This window comes from Dendropsophus ebraccatus, chromosome 1 (genome assembly GCF_027789765.1).
Source record: "Dendropsophus ebraccatus isolate aDenEbr1 chromosome 1, aDenEbr1.pat, whole genome shotgun sequence".
Taxonomy (NCBI): Eukaryota; Metazoa; Chordata; class Amphibia; order Anura; family Hylidae; genus Dendropsophus; species Dendropsophus ebraccatus.
In genome coordinates, this window is record NC_091454.1 from 171,109,294 (window position 1) to 171,126,225 (window position 16,932).

General features: G+C 40.1%; 1 pseudogene; it reads right to left on the reverse strand.

Annotated features, from left to right (window-relative positions):
- Positions 1 to 1,925: 1,925 nt before the first annotated feature.
- LOC138783719 (ammonium transporter Rh type C-like) overlaps positions 1,926 to 16,932 on the reverse strand; it is a 31,154-nt pseudogene continuing 16,147 nt past the window's right edge.

The window sequence follows — 16,932 nt, forward strand, 5'->3', positions numbered from 1 at the left end:
TAAATGTCTGATGAAATAGGAAAAAAACACATTTTTTAAATTTGGGGAGAATTTGTATTTACGCCATTTGCCCTAGGGTAAAACTGACTTATTATTCATGTTCCTCAAGCTGTTACGATTACAGCGATATGTAACATGTATAACTTTTATTTTATTTGATGGCTTTTAAAAAATTAAAACCTTTTTAATAAATTAATGTTCCTTTAAAATCGCTCCATTCCCATGCTTATAGCGCTTTTATCCTTTGGTCTATGGGGCTGTGTACTTTCTATCGGTACCTTGATTGCGCATATGCGACTTTTTGATAGCTTTTTAATACAATTTTTTTGGATTTGATGCTACCAAAAATGCGCAATTTTGCCCTTTGGAATTTTTTTACGCTTACTCTGTTTACCGTGAGAGATAGGGAATTTGATAGTTTAATAGTTCGGACGATTACGCACGCGGCGATACCAAACACATTTGTTTATTTATTATTTATAAAATGGGGAAAGGGGGGTGATTCAAACTTTTATTAGGGGAGGGGGTTATTTATTAATAAAAAAACATTTATTTACTTTTTTACACGCATACTAGAAGCCCCACCTGGGGGACTTCTAGTATGGCTGCTCTGATCTCTCATAGAGAGCTATGCAGTATAGATATATTGCATAGAACCATGAGATAGGCACTCTATTGCTTTCGGCTGCTGCAGCCGAAAACAACAGAATGCCGAGCCGGTATCAGCGCAATTACGGCGCAGACTCCAGCCAATATGAGATGCGGGGATCGCTCCTCTGCGACAATGTCACGGAGGGACGATCCCCCTCACTAGACACCCCTGAACTCCCCCACCCACATGAGGACGTACAGTTACGCCCTCATGCAGGAAGGGGTTAAAGCAGGGGTGTCAAATAGTTGCAAAACTACAATTCCCATGATTCCTGGACAGCTAAAGCTAGTTTTGGCTTTCTGGTACACCTGGCTGCTCCTCCGGATATGCCATAAAATGTCCCAGATGAGGGATACTTGTCTGACCTGGTGTTCTATGTCTGGGACAGGGTCATTAACATAGCGTGCACCCTGCACAGGAGATAGATTTGAAAAAATGGACTGTGCCACAGGGATTTCGGCGCCAGCACAGACTAGGTTATACATTCGCTTTAATTAGGATGTGACTATAGAACAAATGACACAGTGAAGTAATATCAAATACATTATTCATGCTCACGTGAGATACATTTAGAATAAACAAAACCATCACTGCATGCCAAACCCAGTTGTGAGAGAGCTGTGAGATGGTGGCTGCTTTGTGCCAGGTTGAAATTGAAGTAAAAAAGCAGTAACAGTTGCCCTGTATTCTAGACATTAGACTTGTCTAGACTTTACATTGACTAGACATGCATTGCAACCTGAAAGAATATTGCACATACATTCCTGAGTAGGTGGCAGCACTGAATACAGGCCCTTCTACTGTAGTGCTTCAGGAAAAAACTCTACAGATGCATGGAGACACCGCTTGACACCAGCCTAATAATATAATTTAACATGACACCAGCCTATTAATATAATTTAAGTTGGTAACATGACCTTTAAACTTTCATTATATTTACAAGATAAATGACAGCAAACCTGAACACAAAATGTTATTATATTCCTCTGTAGAAAAGATCCCATCACATTGCATGCTTTACTTTTCTTCTAAAAAACAGACTGCCACCAAAAACCAGACCTTCCTCACCCCCCACTCCCACCCCTACCAACACACATTTTTCTCCTATTGTTCTATAGGTAGATGACACAGATCCCTCCATTTGAATCAATTCTGAAACAAAACAATAAATTGATACTCTAATAAAATCTAAACGAAAATGCAGTAAAAAACATGATGTACAAACAAGAGATAAGGTTTAAATATTCCATGACATGATACTCCATTAACAAATCTATGAGGTTTTATCGATTTGCCTCATTTCAGGTACATGAGTCGCATAATGTTTGGGAGCCTCCACATCTTCACTGTCGTCTGAAGGAAGCTATAGAAATAGAACAATAAAAAAGAAACGAATGCCTAATTTAGGAGCTCTGACAAGAATAGGCCAACAACATTTGATGCTGCACTTTATTATGTACAGATTATGTGCAGTTTATGAAGCCAATGACACAACAATGTAAAATATGTTGTCTTATGAATAAATGTTAATTTAGTGTTAGAGCATATTGCTGTGATATATGTGACCCCCACCTTCTTTTGACATGTCAAAAGTTTTTCTTAAAGGGGTAGTGCGGCGCGTGAACAATTATTCACTAAATAACACACATTACACAGTTATACAACTTTGTAATGTATGTTATGTTAGTGAATGATCCCCTTCCCCCGTGTCCCCCCACCCCCGAAAGTGTAGTGCTCTATACTCACCCAATGCGTGTCAACTCCGGCCGCCATCTTGGGGACAATAATGTCCCCAAGATTGCCTGAGCACAGTTATGCTCAGCCAATTCGCGGCTGAGCAGCTGATGACGCCGCAGAGGGGGGCCGGCACGAGGGACGGTCGAAGTGGTCCGGCCAGGGTCGACACGCATCGGGTGAGTATAGAGCACTACACTTCCGGGGGTGGGGGGACACAGGGAGGGGGGCCATTTACTAACATAACATACATTACAAAGTTGTATAACTTTGTAATGTGTGTTATTTAGTGAATAATTGTTTAGCGCCGCACTACCCCTTTAATGACAGATACACTTTAACATTAGAGATGAGCGAATATCGAGCATGCTGGAGTTCGTCTGAGCTCGAGCGTTCGGCATTTGATTAGCGGTGGCTGCTGAAGTTAGATAAAGCCCAAAGGCTATCTGAAAAACATGGATATAGTCATTGGCTGTATCCATGTTTTCCAGCCAACCTTAGGGCTTTATCCAACTTCAGCAGCCCCCGCTAATCAAATGCCGAACGCTCGAGCTCAGACGAACTCCAGCATGCTCGATATTCGCTCATCTCTATTTAACATACATATACACAGAAGCATTTTTCAAATTAGTTCAGATAAAAATGTATGATGTAAACAATTATTTGATTGTGGGACCCCGTTGTTAAGAATCAGTATACAGTTTAAGTTTTAACAATTTAGGCAACCACTTACTAAATATATAAAAAATTTATTGAAATCTTATGAAGTTATCTCTTAAGGTGCGTTTACACGTAACGATTATCGTGCGAATTTGCGCGATAACGATAGAATTCGAACGATAATCGTACGTGTAAACGCAGCGAACGATCAAACGACGAACGATACATCGCTCATTTTGATCTTTCAACATGTTATCAAATCGTCGTTCATAAAAAATTCGCAAATCGTTCCGTGTGAACAGTCGTTCGCCGATTTAACCAATGTGTGAGATAGGTTTAAGCGTTCGCAAAACGAATTTTCCGTACGATATATCGTACCGTATAAACGCTGATCGTTATGAAAAAAAATCGTTACTCCAACATCGTTAATCGTACGAACGGGCCAATTATCGTTTCGTGTAAACGCACCATTAGGATAGGGGATAACTAGCTGATTATTGATGGTCCCCAAAACAAACAGTGTCTCCGTTAATTTTCTATGGGACCCTCAGCAAGTTCAGCAACCCTTAGAGCAGTGCTTCTCAATTCCAGTCCTCAGGCCTCACCAACAGTTCATGTTTTGAGGATTTCCTTAGTATTTCACAGGTGATATAATTATCCTCAGTGCATCAGGTATTATCACAGGTGATCTTTGAATGGGATATCCTCAAAACATGACCTGTTGGTGAGGCCCGAGGACTGGAATTGAGAAGCACTGCCTTACAGAATATATTGAGTGTTTGGCTGTGCATGGATCGGACCTGCACTGATCAGCTTGTGGTCCTCTATCTAGCTGATAAGAGATAACAACATGAGATGGGAATACCCTTTAAAAGGCAATATTAAGCTAACAGAATAAAGAAATTGGACAGATGCACAATGCAGGATTTTAAAACTTGTGCAACCAATAAGAATACTTTAATAAGACTTCTTTTTACAGTAGTTATGCCACATTAAAATAACAGTAACCTTACCTTCCAATATGGAGAATCACTAAAGCACTCCTCATCTGCCGGATCCCCCCAGATTGGCAATTTCAAGACGAGTCCTAAATGAAAGAAGGAATGTAACAATGATCAACTAAATTCCTTGAACACTTGTGTCAATTGGCTACAGAAATTATGTAATTGTAATGTCTGTTTGTTATGTACCTACAAGGAAGAGGACATGCACTGGGCAAAATCTTGTGCACTTTCCCACACTTTATATGTAATAATAGTCTATGGCACATTTGTTTGAAGTGGTTTTAATAGAAGACAGGTAGCTGAGTGTTCTTAGGACATGTGAAAAGTTTTGACCCCGTCCAATCGCTAAGGTTATTGGTATGGAGTGTGCGGCTAAGTACTAATTCAGCTTCCTCTGACAACGGTAATCAAATGCAGAGCTTTCGGGCTCAGACGAACTCAAGTGTGCTCGAGCTGGGGGGGCGGAATCTAGGTCCGCTTAATTTATTATTTTTCACGTCGAAAAATGATAAGGAAACCTATACCAACTCTGAGCTGGTGTAGGTTTCCTCGGGCACACACTGGTGCGCATGGGATTTATGTAAAGGCAGTGCGCCTGTACATAAATCAGCGAAGTGTTGGAGATGCGGGGACATGTCCCCCTAAGAGTTTTTATCTAAATGATATGAGAATGTTATATATGTATGGTCAATGGAGAGTGAGCTCTTTCTTACCTACTGCAGTGCCTCCACAAAAGGCAAACGCCAGAGACACACAGATACCCGCAGCTTGATATCCTCCTTGTATGCTAAGAGTTCTGCTTGCATAGTCCCCTTCAAATTCGAACAGAATTTTCAATCTAAAGAAAAAAATGTTGTCATTACATTGTGCCCACATACGTATTATATATATATCACTGTGAAAAGTACATTAATAAGGGCACAGCTGCTTTGTTTGTCCCATTGTTCTGCTCTGTCACTGGAACAATACAACATGAATACAGAAATATCAACTGCACACCATTTGTCAAATTGCCTTTAATCTTTATGTTTTTATTTTATGTGCTTAAAATTTTGTTTCCAACACAGGTAGAGAGGATTTAACATAAGTTTTGGTGTACCATATCACTATTGTGGACGTTTCGGTCGTTTACGACCTTTATCAACATGGTATACTGTGCTCAAGAGTTATAGCATACACTGTGTGTAGGAACTGCATAGGAGTAAGTGATGGTGTCCATGGAACAGAACAACAGGGTAAGCTGTGCTGGCTGGGCCATTGCGACCTGGACATCAACATTGACTTTAATTGAGTGTGCTGGACTTCAGCATGGTGTCCAGAATTTGCATATTGTTCTTGCACATAGACCCACTACTGTCACTTCATGTCATCCATGTAAAATTTCAGCAGACTTTAATCTGCATTTATATAGTTATATACATGTGAGGAAGAATAATTTACATCAAAAAACACCAATGCAGTGCATGGCTTTTTTTCATAGGGTTGCTTTTTTAGTGGTGTTTTTGACTTTATGTGTGAATGTGTTTTTTTGGGTGTTTTTCAGGTTTTTACCCGACCCGACCTGAATGCACCCACTCGAGTAAGGAAGGGGTAAAGTGTCCCCTTCCTTGCTGGAGCGGGTGGCAGACACGACACACAGAGTTTTCCATGTGCCTTGTCGCGCAGCCAGGAATGGGGTTAAGTGCCCCCTTCCTTGTAAGGATGGGTACAGTGCTGGGGGGAGAAGGAGGGGGGGGGAGTCTTTCTACTCACCGCAGTCATCTTCTTTCTTCACCAGAACCTGACACACTGAGCTACAAGTGTGCCAGGTTCTGGCTTTGCAAATCTGAAAACAGTGAGTCTGCAGCTGCAGACGGGACATTGCTTCAGCCACTGATTGGCTGAAAGGACAAGCCACAAGTGTTATTTTAGCCAGTCAGCAGCTGAGGCAGTGTCCCTGCTCAGCCACTGAGTGAAGACAGGGAGAAGACTGGAGGGTAAGTACATACACACACCCCACACCCACTGGGGACCAGATTGTCACCCCCTGGACCACAGTCTGGCCCACAGGGAGTTAAGTTAACCTCCTGGGAACCAGGCAGTGGCATTTTTCTCCCTGAAAAGTGCCACTAAAAAGCACCATATGCATAGGCTATGGCATTTTTTTGTGGAGCAGAAGACTTCCATTGAAGTCTATGGGAGAAAAATGCCACAGTTTGCCAAAAATAAAACACCAAACCCTCAACATGCTGTGTTTTGCAAAAACTGCCACAGAGCACCAAAACACCAAGGAGGAGAGACAAATGCCAAAAAACAAACATAAAAACGCTATTTGTGCACAGCAAATCATAAACTTCTATTGACTTCCAGCTAACATCTGGCCGCTGGTGTTTTTTTGCAAAAAAAAAAAAAAAAGAGGTAGTGTGAAGCCAGCCTTACAGTATTCTGGCATTGCCAATTTCCTTATATATCAATTACCACAATTTGTTCTCATTTACTAACACGGCTATTCTGTGCAGTATTAAAGCCATTACTTGGAATGGATTTGCATGGGTGTATTGCAGCCAAGGATCAGATGACTTAGAAATAAACATTTCTGACCTCACAGTACAGGATCAGATCCTATGCTTAAGATACATATGCTTAACAAATCCCTCAGCTAACATGACAGATGGTTGGCACATCACTAGTGCTTTTCAGTAAGAGTTATTCTTTAGTATTCTCTTGTGGAATTGATCTTATTTTCAAGAAGGGATTTAAGTGTTTTTTGCATTTGAATTGTGATTCTCACTTTTGGACACTAGATGGTGCAATTCCATTACAAGGCAGAAGATACCAGATTATCCCCTTTAGAACAGGGCTAATTTTCTTTTAATAGTTTGGGCGATTCCGCATGCAAAGATAGCAAATATGTTTATTTTTGTTATTTTATTATTTATTTTTATTTTTAAAATGGGAAAACAATGGGTAATTTAAACTTGGATTTTTTATTAATGAAAAAACTTTTTATTTTTACAGTAACTTAAAGCAAATGTGTACCGGCATGTAGCCGCCCTCAAACCGCCGATATTGCGTTGTAGAAGTCCTTGCACTATTTATATGTATTCACTTTAATTGAGGCTATGTTCACACTACGTATTTTTTAAAACAAGAATGGCGGTTGTTAGTAAATAAAACAACAGTCGTTCTTGTCATAAATTAATGAGCAGCATTACAATCAAGGAAACAGTGACCGTTGTTAACACAGTGTATTGCGGCCCTTGTAGCGAAACAGCGACCGCAAAAAACTGACAGTTCACACACTGTGTGGCTGTCATGTCGGCCGTAGTGTGCCTGGAAATCAATGCTTAATTGATTTACAGGCACACCCATATAGCGGGCGGATTTCAATGATTTTAAAATAATGTTCATCCAGCCGATAATGCTGTATTGGCCAGTTGTACATGTAAAACAGCGGCCGTTCTTATACGTCGAGTGAACATGGCCTGATTCTGTAGGATAAACAGAGACAGACTGAAGAGGAACACGCTAATAAACTGTATGAGACCTCAACATTATTTTAAGTAATGCAGTTTTAGGGGAATCTGTCAGCTGCAATTTAGCTGGATTACATGATAAAGAATCACAATACTTGTACTGAAAAAAAGTGGAGGGAATAAAATGCCAGAGAAAAAAATGCTTATAGTAATTTACACTAAAATGAGAAAATGCCAGAAAAACCTGACAGAAAAAGGGCTATAGTAATTTACACTAAAATGCAAAAATGCCATAAAAAATGCAGGAAAACAGGAAAAACTGCTGACTTTTTTTGTACGTTCTTTGAGCTTAAAAACAATAGATTCACTGTGTGAATCCAGACTTCAAGTATGTTCACACATTGAAGGTACTAGTTATTGTAGACTTGCTGCAGATTTGTTCCAGATTTTGCCATTTACCTCAACAGGAAATTCAAAATCCGCATCAAATGCACAACAAATCTTCTGCATGGCCGCAGCATGTGAAAGAACCCTTAAAGAGATCATGTTTACTTCTTTCTTGAACCATATCTCACCCTTCATCTGTGTAAACACCACCGGTAGCACAAGCTGCTGTTATTGCTCCTACAATCCCTCCAATTATTCCAGGCATCCCATGAAGATTGTGGATTCCACAGGTGTCATACATATGAAGCTTAGTGTTTAAAAAAGGCTGAAAGGTATGGTATGAAAAACGTTAACATGTTGCAAACTTTTTAACACCAAACATATTATTACAAGTTACTGTATTTAATTGAATGAATTGCTGGATTAGAAGCCGTATGGCATCTTGCTTATACTTGACATTGTTAAGGAGCTTGCTATGCATTGTTATCTGCAATCGTCAGAAGCCAAATGGTGTGCATTGTTTAACAGTAAACAATCTCGTAGTAGATTCAATTCAATAACAATAATTTAAAGTCCATTGTCTTTAATGAGGACCTGTCAGCTTTACTAAGACATCATTCACACGTCCCGGGAAATTGTCCGTGGTCGCGGATCCGCAACCATGGACAACTTTAGGGCCCATTAAAGTGATCATTTACATGATCCGTGCCGCGATCCGCACCGCGAAAAAATAGGACATGTCGTAGTGCGGATCGCGGCACAGATCCCCCTCCCCCCCGGCCGCAGAGATGACAGGAGAGCATGATGTGCTCTCCTGTCATCTCATCTACAACTCACCTTCTCCCTGCACTGGCCGGCTTCATCTACAACAGAAGTGTCCGGGACTACGCTACCTTCTCCTGGCAGCGTAGTCCTGGCCACTTCCAGGGAGCGCCTATAGGCGGTCAGTGCGGGGAATAGGTGAGTAGTAGATGAGATGACAGGAGAGCACATCATGCTCTCCTGTCATCTCTGTGGCCGGATGGGGGAATCCGTGCCGCGATCCGGATGAGGATCGCGGCACGGATCCCCTAGCCGGAGCCCCCACCGCTGCTCGGCACGGATCCCCCCCACCCGGCCGCAGAGATGACAGGAGAGCATGATGTGCTCTCCTGTCATCTCATCTACTACTCACCTATCTCACCTCATCTACTAATCACCTATAGTGTGAAAGAGCCCTTAGGCTAGGTTCACACATCATTTTATTTTAGTAAAGAACGGACACTGATTGCAATGGCCTCAGCGTCCGTTCTTTACTGTGTTCATACATTGTTATTCTAACACCCGATCTTTAGAACGGGCGTTAGAATACTGGTTCTTTAAGACTACATTGTTTAGCTCTAGTAATATTTTGTTGGCAATTTTTAAATAACTCCCTGGGCCCATAGACATTTATTGTGCTGCCATATGTGTCCTCATATATAAATAAAATTAACAAACCATATAACTTACCGTAATGCTGCGTTTACACGTAATGATTATTGGCCCGATCGTACGATTAGCGATGTCGGATTTACGATTTTTTTTTTATAACGATCAGCGTTTAGACGGTACGATATATCGTACGAAAATTCGCACTGCGATCGTTTTGCGATCGTTTAAGCCTATCTCACACATTGGTTAAATCGGCGAACGACTGTTCACACAGAACGATTTGCGAATTGTTTGCGTACGATGAACGACGATTTGCTGACCTGCTGAAAGATCACGATGTAAGATTTATCGTGCGTCGTTCGATCGTTCGCTGCGTTTACACGTACGATTATCGTTCCAATTCGACCGTTATTGCGCAAATTCGCACGATAATCGTTACGTGTAAACGCAGCATAAGGTAGATAAATCCAAGAACGGAAACTATTCCAGCGATGAATCCAACTATCAGAGCTCCATAAGGTGTCAGAAACATTTGTGCTGCTGTTCCAACTGCTATCCCTCCAGCCACGGTTGAATTCTGGATGTGTACCTAGGAGAAAAAAAAACTTTATAAATCAGTCTGGCGTTTGCTATAAAGTAATAAAGAGATACAAGAGATATTGCACATGCCACATCAGAATCATGCCACATTATTTTTAGCAGTAACATTTGGCACACCTGACATGTCAATAGGAGCTGTATACTTACAAATACACTTGGCTCCCCCTAGAGGAGGGTGCAGGTAGCCTAAGTTTTATCATTTGCTGTGTGAAGGAAAGAAGTGCTCTAAGGGGTGGATTTATCACTGGTGTAAATATATTGAAAAATTTGTTTTTCAGTCTAAATACCTTATTTATGAAACATTTGTACCACTTTTCCAAATGTATCATTAATAATGAAAGGCTTAAAAGTTAGTACATTACAGGTGCAATTTGTGACAACACAGACACTAGACCAGTAATGGCTAACCTTGACACTCCAGCTGTGGCAAAACTACAATTCCCATCTTGCCTGAACAACCAAAGATATGGCTTTGGCTACCCAGGTATGATGGGAATTGTAGTTTTGCAACAGCTGGAGTGTCAAGCTTCGCCATCACTGCACTAGACAGTGTGAGATCCTGGCGCTGGACCCACCAGTCTGTCCCTTACTTTTGGGGTACCAGACTCCTTAATAGGCTGGTCAAAAATACAACAGTGCTTTGGTACTTAGTGGAATAAACAGCAGCAATCTTAGTAGGCAACTTGACGTAAGATATAGTAGAAATAAAGCTGTAACAGTATATATGGACCAGATAGGAGCACTTGCCTAAGTAGTCCTGCACTCTGCTGGCATGTGTGTAAAGTGTGTGTCTTGAAGAGCTCCTCATATTCACGTTTAGATAAGTCTTTATCTGACCGCTTTCTGCCTCTCAGTATCGGTCACCACCTTGCGAGGTAGTACAAGAACCAGGACTCTATCTCTGGGTGAAGCTAACTAGTAGACATTTTCCTACGTAGTTGAACATTGGTAGAGAGAGGCTTACTTGCATCTGTGCTCTATTGTGGATTAGTCCCACTGCTTTTTCTCTCTAGGGGGTGACTGTCCTGAGGTGAAGATCCACGGTATGGCAAGAGGTTACTCCTGTAATACTGGTTACCCCTTAGTTAGGTTCTAGCAGAGCATATCTGCTGGCACCAGTCTCTTAATAGAAAGTTGTAGTCACCATCGAGGCTTTGTCCTAAGCCAGTCCTGCTTAGTTACTGCAGCAGGAACTCTAGTCTGTGGTCTGTCTCTCATACACTGTCTAGGAAAAACTAATTAGAACAGGAAACCCCCCTAACTTATATAGGGTTGTGTGAAAGGGAGTGTGGAGGATAGAGAGAAGAAGTGTATAGAGTGTAAAGACCGTTAGATACAATACACAACAACATAGCTTAACCTTACCATATACTGCAGCTGTGCCCAGGGGGGGTGAGACACCAAGTGGCTGCAGTAGAGATTGCAGCAAAAAAATCACTTGGTGTGACACCTGTAGGAGTTACATTATCTGGGTGTGTAAAGACAAGAAGAACCACCCAAAGTGTGATGCTACAATATTTTGTGTATGCCCCTGTAGGTTGGGAATTAGAATAATACTGATATCTAATTTGCTCCAGTTTCATATGACCTTGTTTTATTAAAAGAAGAACATTTGTGTTGTCCCAGAATCATGTAAATGTAATGTAAATGAACCTGAGACAAGGTAAATCAGAGATTGGGTTGGTGGCATGTCAACATAATTAGAGATGAGCAAGTACCTGATTCATCCATCCATTCATGCCTGTTCTGACATGTTTTCCATTGATAAAATACTATTTTTATAGAACCAATTTTAAAACACGATATGGAAGGAAAAAATATTTACTAACAATATATTTACGACAAACAAGCAAATGTTGGCACTTACCATGGTTGCTTTACCCTCTTTGTTTACCAAACTGGAAACGGCAAAAGTTGTTACAGTACATGCAGCCAAGGAACAATATGTGTTAATGGCAGCCCTGTGCTGTGCATCCCCATGAGGTGATATTGCTGAGTTAAAACTGGGCCAATGGACTTCCAGTTCCAGCGCGCACAGGATGGCAGCACTGTAAAGGAGCTCCCACAGTAACTCGCTATAGACTCGGCTCCCAGTTGTTACCCGTTACCACGGTAAATACCAGAACACCTGACATACTCCTCTACCCGTTAGGGACATGGAGAAACAACAGCAGCGCGCTGGGAAGCAACACAGAGCCCCCTCTTCCTCTATACCTCTCCCACAGAGGGAGAAAACAAAATCCAAGATGGCTGTGTCTCCTCACACAGCAGCGCAGCAGATCACCACAGGAGACACAAATATAAATCATTCACCTCCTGCTTCTTCTGAAATGGTCACAAATGACCCCAACACTGAATCTTTTATTCCTGGACTGTCTATTTCCTGTAAATCACTAGCCATGGAAGTGGCCAAAATAATAATACCAGACATTACTGCTTCCTTGGAAGCCACTATAATGACCTCACTATCTGCTATACAGGGAGACATTTCTCATCATACCTCCCAAATACATGAATTAGAAGAGCGCCTAGGGTTAGTGGAGGATGAACTAGCCACGACTAAATCTAAGCTACAAACAACTATGAAACTTACAGCAACATTAAGGGACAAGACAGATGATCTAGAAAATAGATCAAGACGGAGTAACCTTCGCATAATAGGTCTGCCTGAAAGCATAGCATTGTCACAATTATCCATCATCTGTACCTCAGAATTACCACAGACCCTAGGTTTACAAGGCTCTTGTCAAGTAGAAAGGGCACATCGTATAGGCCCTCCAGCAAACACTTTAACCCCTTCCAAAAAGGCTACTACTAACAAACCGAGACAAGTGATAGTCAAATATCTTAATTATGCAGATAAAGCGTTACAGGCGTTTAGGAAAATGAAAACTGAAGTTCTTATAAGAGGTCACAAAATTCTGATATTCAATGACTATTCTGCTACAGTAGTCCAAAAACGAAAAGCATTTGCACCAATATGTACGGCTCTAGTACATCAGCAAATAAGATTTGCACTGCTCTTCGCTGCTATTCTAAAAGTCTTCAAATCAGATGGATCTACCAGTGTATACCAGACCCCTGAAGAAGCTTCGTCTCTCCTAGAGAATTTGAGAGACCCGACTTCTGCTACTCCTCCTGGGGATAAGAACAAGAGACGACGTCTTGATAGTCCTACATCTCCTTCAGCAGATATGGAGTGATGAACTATACTGACTAACATGTCTAACAAGAGTCATCATCTTACTTCAGATATTTATTTATATCTCCTATTCCTTTATATTCCATCATTTTCTCCCTTTACTTATGCTCCTCCTATTCTACTATGACTTCCTAAGGTTTCACCTTAAAGAAAGAGTTTTCCTTTACCAAATTAGTCATGGCATTTGTTTACTTGTACAAATCCTGCTTGAATAGGAAAATGTATAGGAAGAGATATTGCTATGTAGTATTATTGATATTAGCGAGTTACGTTTTCTCGCCATGTTTCTATTTGTTTTCTATTTCTTCTTTTTCTTGTATCTTTCTATTTTCTCACCAGGCTATATGCCCGCTCGGAGTCAGCGAATACTCCGTATGTTTCTGTGTGAAAAAAGTGAAGTCTTATACCAACTTTCTTTCGCTTATTTAGTTGTAAGATTTAGATATATTGCAATATTATTGCTATACTGCTCTCTGTATATATTATGTAAGGTTTTTTTCAGTTTTTATGCTCTCAGGTGTAATTTTAACATGAATCTCTCATCTATATTTTTCTTATCCCTACTACTGCTGTGTGCTCTTGGGGTGCCTGCCTCTTATCACTTCATCCGCTCCTGGCTTTTATGAAAATCGTTTCTTGGAATGTAAAAGGTTTGCGCTCTCCTTCCAAAAGAGCGCTCATCTTTAAACACCTTAGAAGACTGGGAGCGGATGTGGCGTTATTACAGGAATCTCATTTGTCTGAATCAGATTATGTTAGAATGAAAAGGTTTTGGGTAGGTGAGGTCTTTGGATCTCCTGCTCAACGTAGGAAGCGTGGTGTGGTAACTCTTATTCATAGAAATTTTGTCCACTCTATTGTTTCTCAAACCTCAGACTCAGAAGGGAGATTTCACCACATGGTTTTGGATACTCCATCTGGACATATAAGCTTATATAATGTTTATGGCCCTAATAACAGACAAGCTCCATTTTTCCAACACTTAGAATCGTTCCTTCTTCAAGATGGTGAATCCAAAATAATAGTAGGCGGTGACCTCAATACAGTTTTACACCCGCATGAAGATAGGAAACATTCCACTCCTCTGACAAGGAATTCTCCTCCTCCTGAATTATTTTTAACAAATCTGTTATCTAGTACTCATCTAGTGGATTCCTGGCGTCATCTTCATCCTGAAGAAAGAGAATTTTCTTTTTTATCACATTTTAGATGGCTTGGCCCAGACTTGACTATATGTTAGTCTCACAGGGAGCCTTGAGCCTACTAGATGACTCTGTCATAAATGATATGGTTATATCTGACCATTCTCCGATTACTTTAACCCTACGTGATTCTTACCCTAAAGGAACAGACATTATTTGGAGATTCCCAGCAGTTTTAGCTTCAGATGAAGTCTTCAAAAATCTTCTTAAAAAATGGTGGTCACAGTTTTGCGACACTAATTCGCAACATACCACAACTCCTATACTGTTCTGGGAAACTGCCAAAGCTGTACTAAGAGGCAATATAATCTCTTATCTCTCTGCACGTAAAAAAGAAGCGACCACCTCTTACAATACTCTTACTACTAAACTTCGTAATGCATACACTACCTTCTTATCTTTACCTTCTGAACAAAATAAATCCCTTTGGTGTATAGCAAAAAAGGAATTTGAATTAGCTCAAGAAAAACTTAATAATTTATATAAAGATCACTATTTTTCTCGTCTTTATAAATATGGTAATAAAACAGGAAAATTATTAGCTAACTTAGCAAAGAGTAAACGCCCTATTTCCCATATCAAAAATATGAAAGATCATAATGGTTTATTACATTCTGATCCAAAAACTATTTCTAATATTCTTCAAAAATTTTACCGATCCCTTTACTCTTCTGATCTTATAGATCCTTTAGCGGGTCAACAGTTTCTCCAGTCTCTGAATCTTCCCAAATTGGATGAATCTTCTCTGGCATCATTAAATGCCCCCATCTCTCCTGAGGATATCTCTAAAACAATATCTTCCCTTCATAATAATAAAACACCAGGGCCAGATGGATTTAGTGGAGAATTTTATAAAGTTCTAAATACTGATCTGGTTCCAACTCTCCAAAAAGTATATCAACATATAATAGATAATAAATGCATGTTACCTTAAGGGGAAATGGCCTATATTAGTTTACTCCATAAACAAGGGAAAGACCCACAACTTCCATCCTCATATCGGCCTATTTCTCTTATAAATCAAGATTTAAAAATTCTTACAAAAATTATGGCTGACCGGCTTGCTTTATTTTTCCCTAAGTTGATTAGTAGCCACTAAGTTGGCTTTATAAAGGGCCGCTCAGCGATAACTCATATTAGGACAGTTCTAACCATACAGGAAGTAGTACGACGAAGGGAAAATCCAAACCATTCACCAGGACTGCTTGCCTTAGACGCTGAAAAGGCATTTGATAATCTTAACTGGGAATGGATGGATATGACCCTCTCTCGTTATGGCATTACAGGACCTTTTAAAGATCTTATCTCTACCATATACAATAACCCAATAGCTCGCATTCATACACCTGGATTCTTGTCTGACACTTTCCCAATCCTTAAAGGAACCAGACAAGGTTGCCCAATGTCCCTCCTTCTTTTTGATTTAGCATTAGAGCCCTTAATTAGATTTCTTCTCCTCACACCTGAATTTAAAGGCATTCAAGTAGGCAATGAAGAAGTACGTATAGCTTGCTTCGCTGATGACACCTTATTATTCCTAGAAAATCCCACATCACACATCCCTGGTGTTTTAAAAATCTTGAAAAACTTTGGCTCATTTTCTGGTTTTAAAATTAATATTACTAAAAGCCAATTGTTACCCTTAATACCACACTTGGCTCCCCATATTTACCCTGAAGGTATAGGTATAGCAAAACAACACCTTTTATATTTAGGAATTAAAATTGGACATACCCCTTCTTCTCTCTACTCATTAAATTATATCCCAATCTTCCAAAAAAGAACAAGAACTTGATAGGTGGAAAAATTTACCCCTTTCAATCTTAGGCCGTATTCATCTTATTAAGATGATGTCATTTGCTAAATTATTGTATCCCTTACAAATGATCCCCTTACTACTAAAACATAAGGATATTTTTCGACTCAGATCAGCCTTTACCAAATTTATTTGGAGGTCAAAACGACCAAGAATAGCATATGATACTCTCAGCCTCCCCAAACATAAAGGTGGTGCTCAATTACCTAATATCAGATTCTATAATTTGGCCTCCATCTTCAGACACATCAGAGACTGGATTAACGGTACTTCTTTCTTTTCTAATTATTCCTTGGAGTCTGCTCTTTCTTCTCCTTGGCCTTTGGCCTCGCTTCTTTACTTCTCTATTTCAGAACTACCCTCACATTTAAAACACAATGTTATTATCGCTGATACCATGGCCACATGGAAAGCTTTAAGAAAATTGTATAAACTCCCATTTAGTCTTTCTAAGTTTTTCCCATTATGGGACAATCCCCTCTTTCTACATGGTAACATCAATCCTGACTATATGGTATGGAAACAAAAACAAATCACTCACTTAAGTAACTTACTGGACTCAGACAAGGGAGAGTTGTTATCTTGGGAAAAATTTAGAGACATGTATGATATCCCTCCCCATCACCAGGTTTTATTTGAACAACTGTGTTCTTTTGCTATTAATAGAGTTAAATCTTGTGCGAAGGCAGAAAAAACTAATGATTTTGATTTTCTATGCTCCAATTCTTCTCCCACCTTATCTCTTTCACAAATATACCGTAGGATATGTGTTGATTCCTTACACAAATCTCCTCCCCCTTTTCTTCG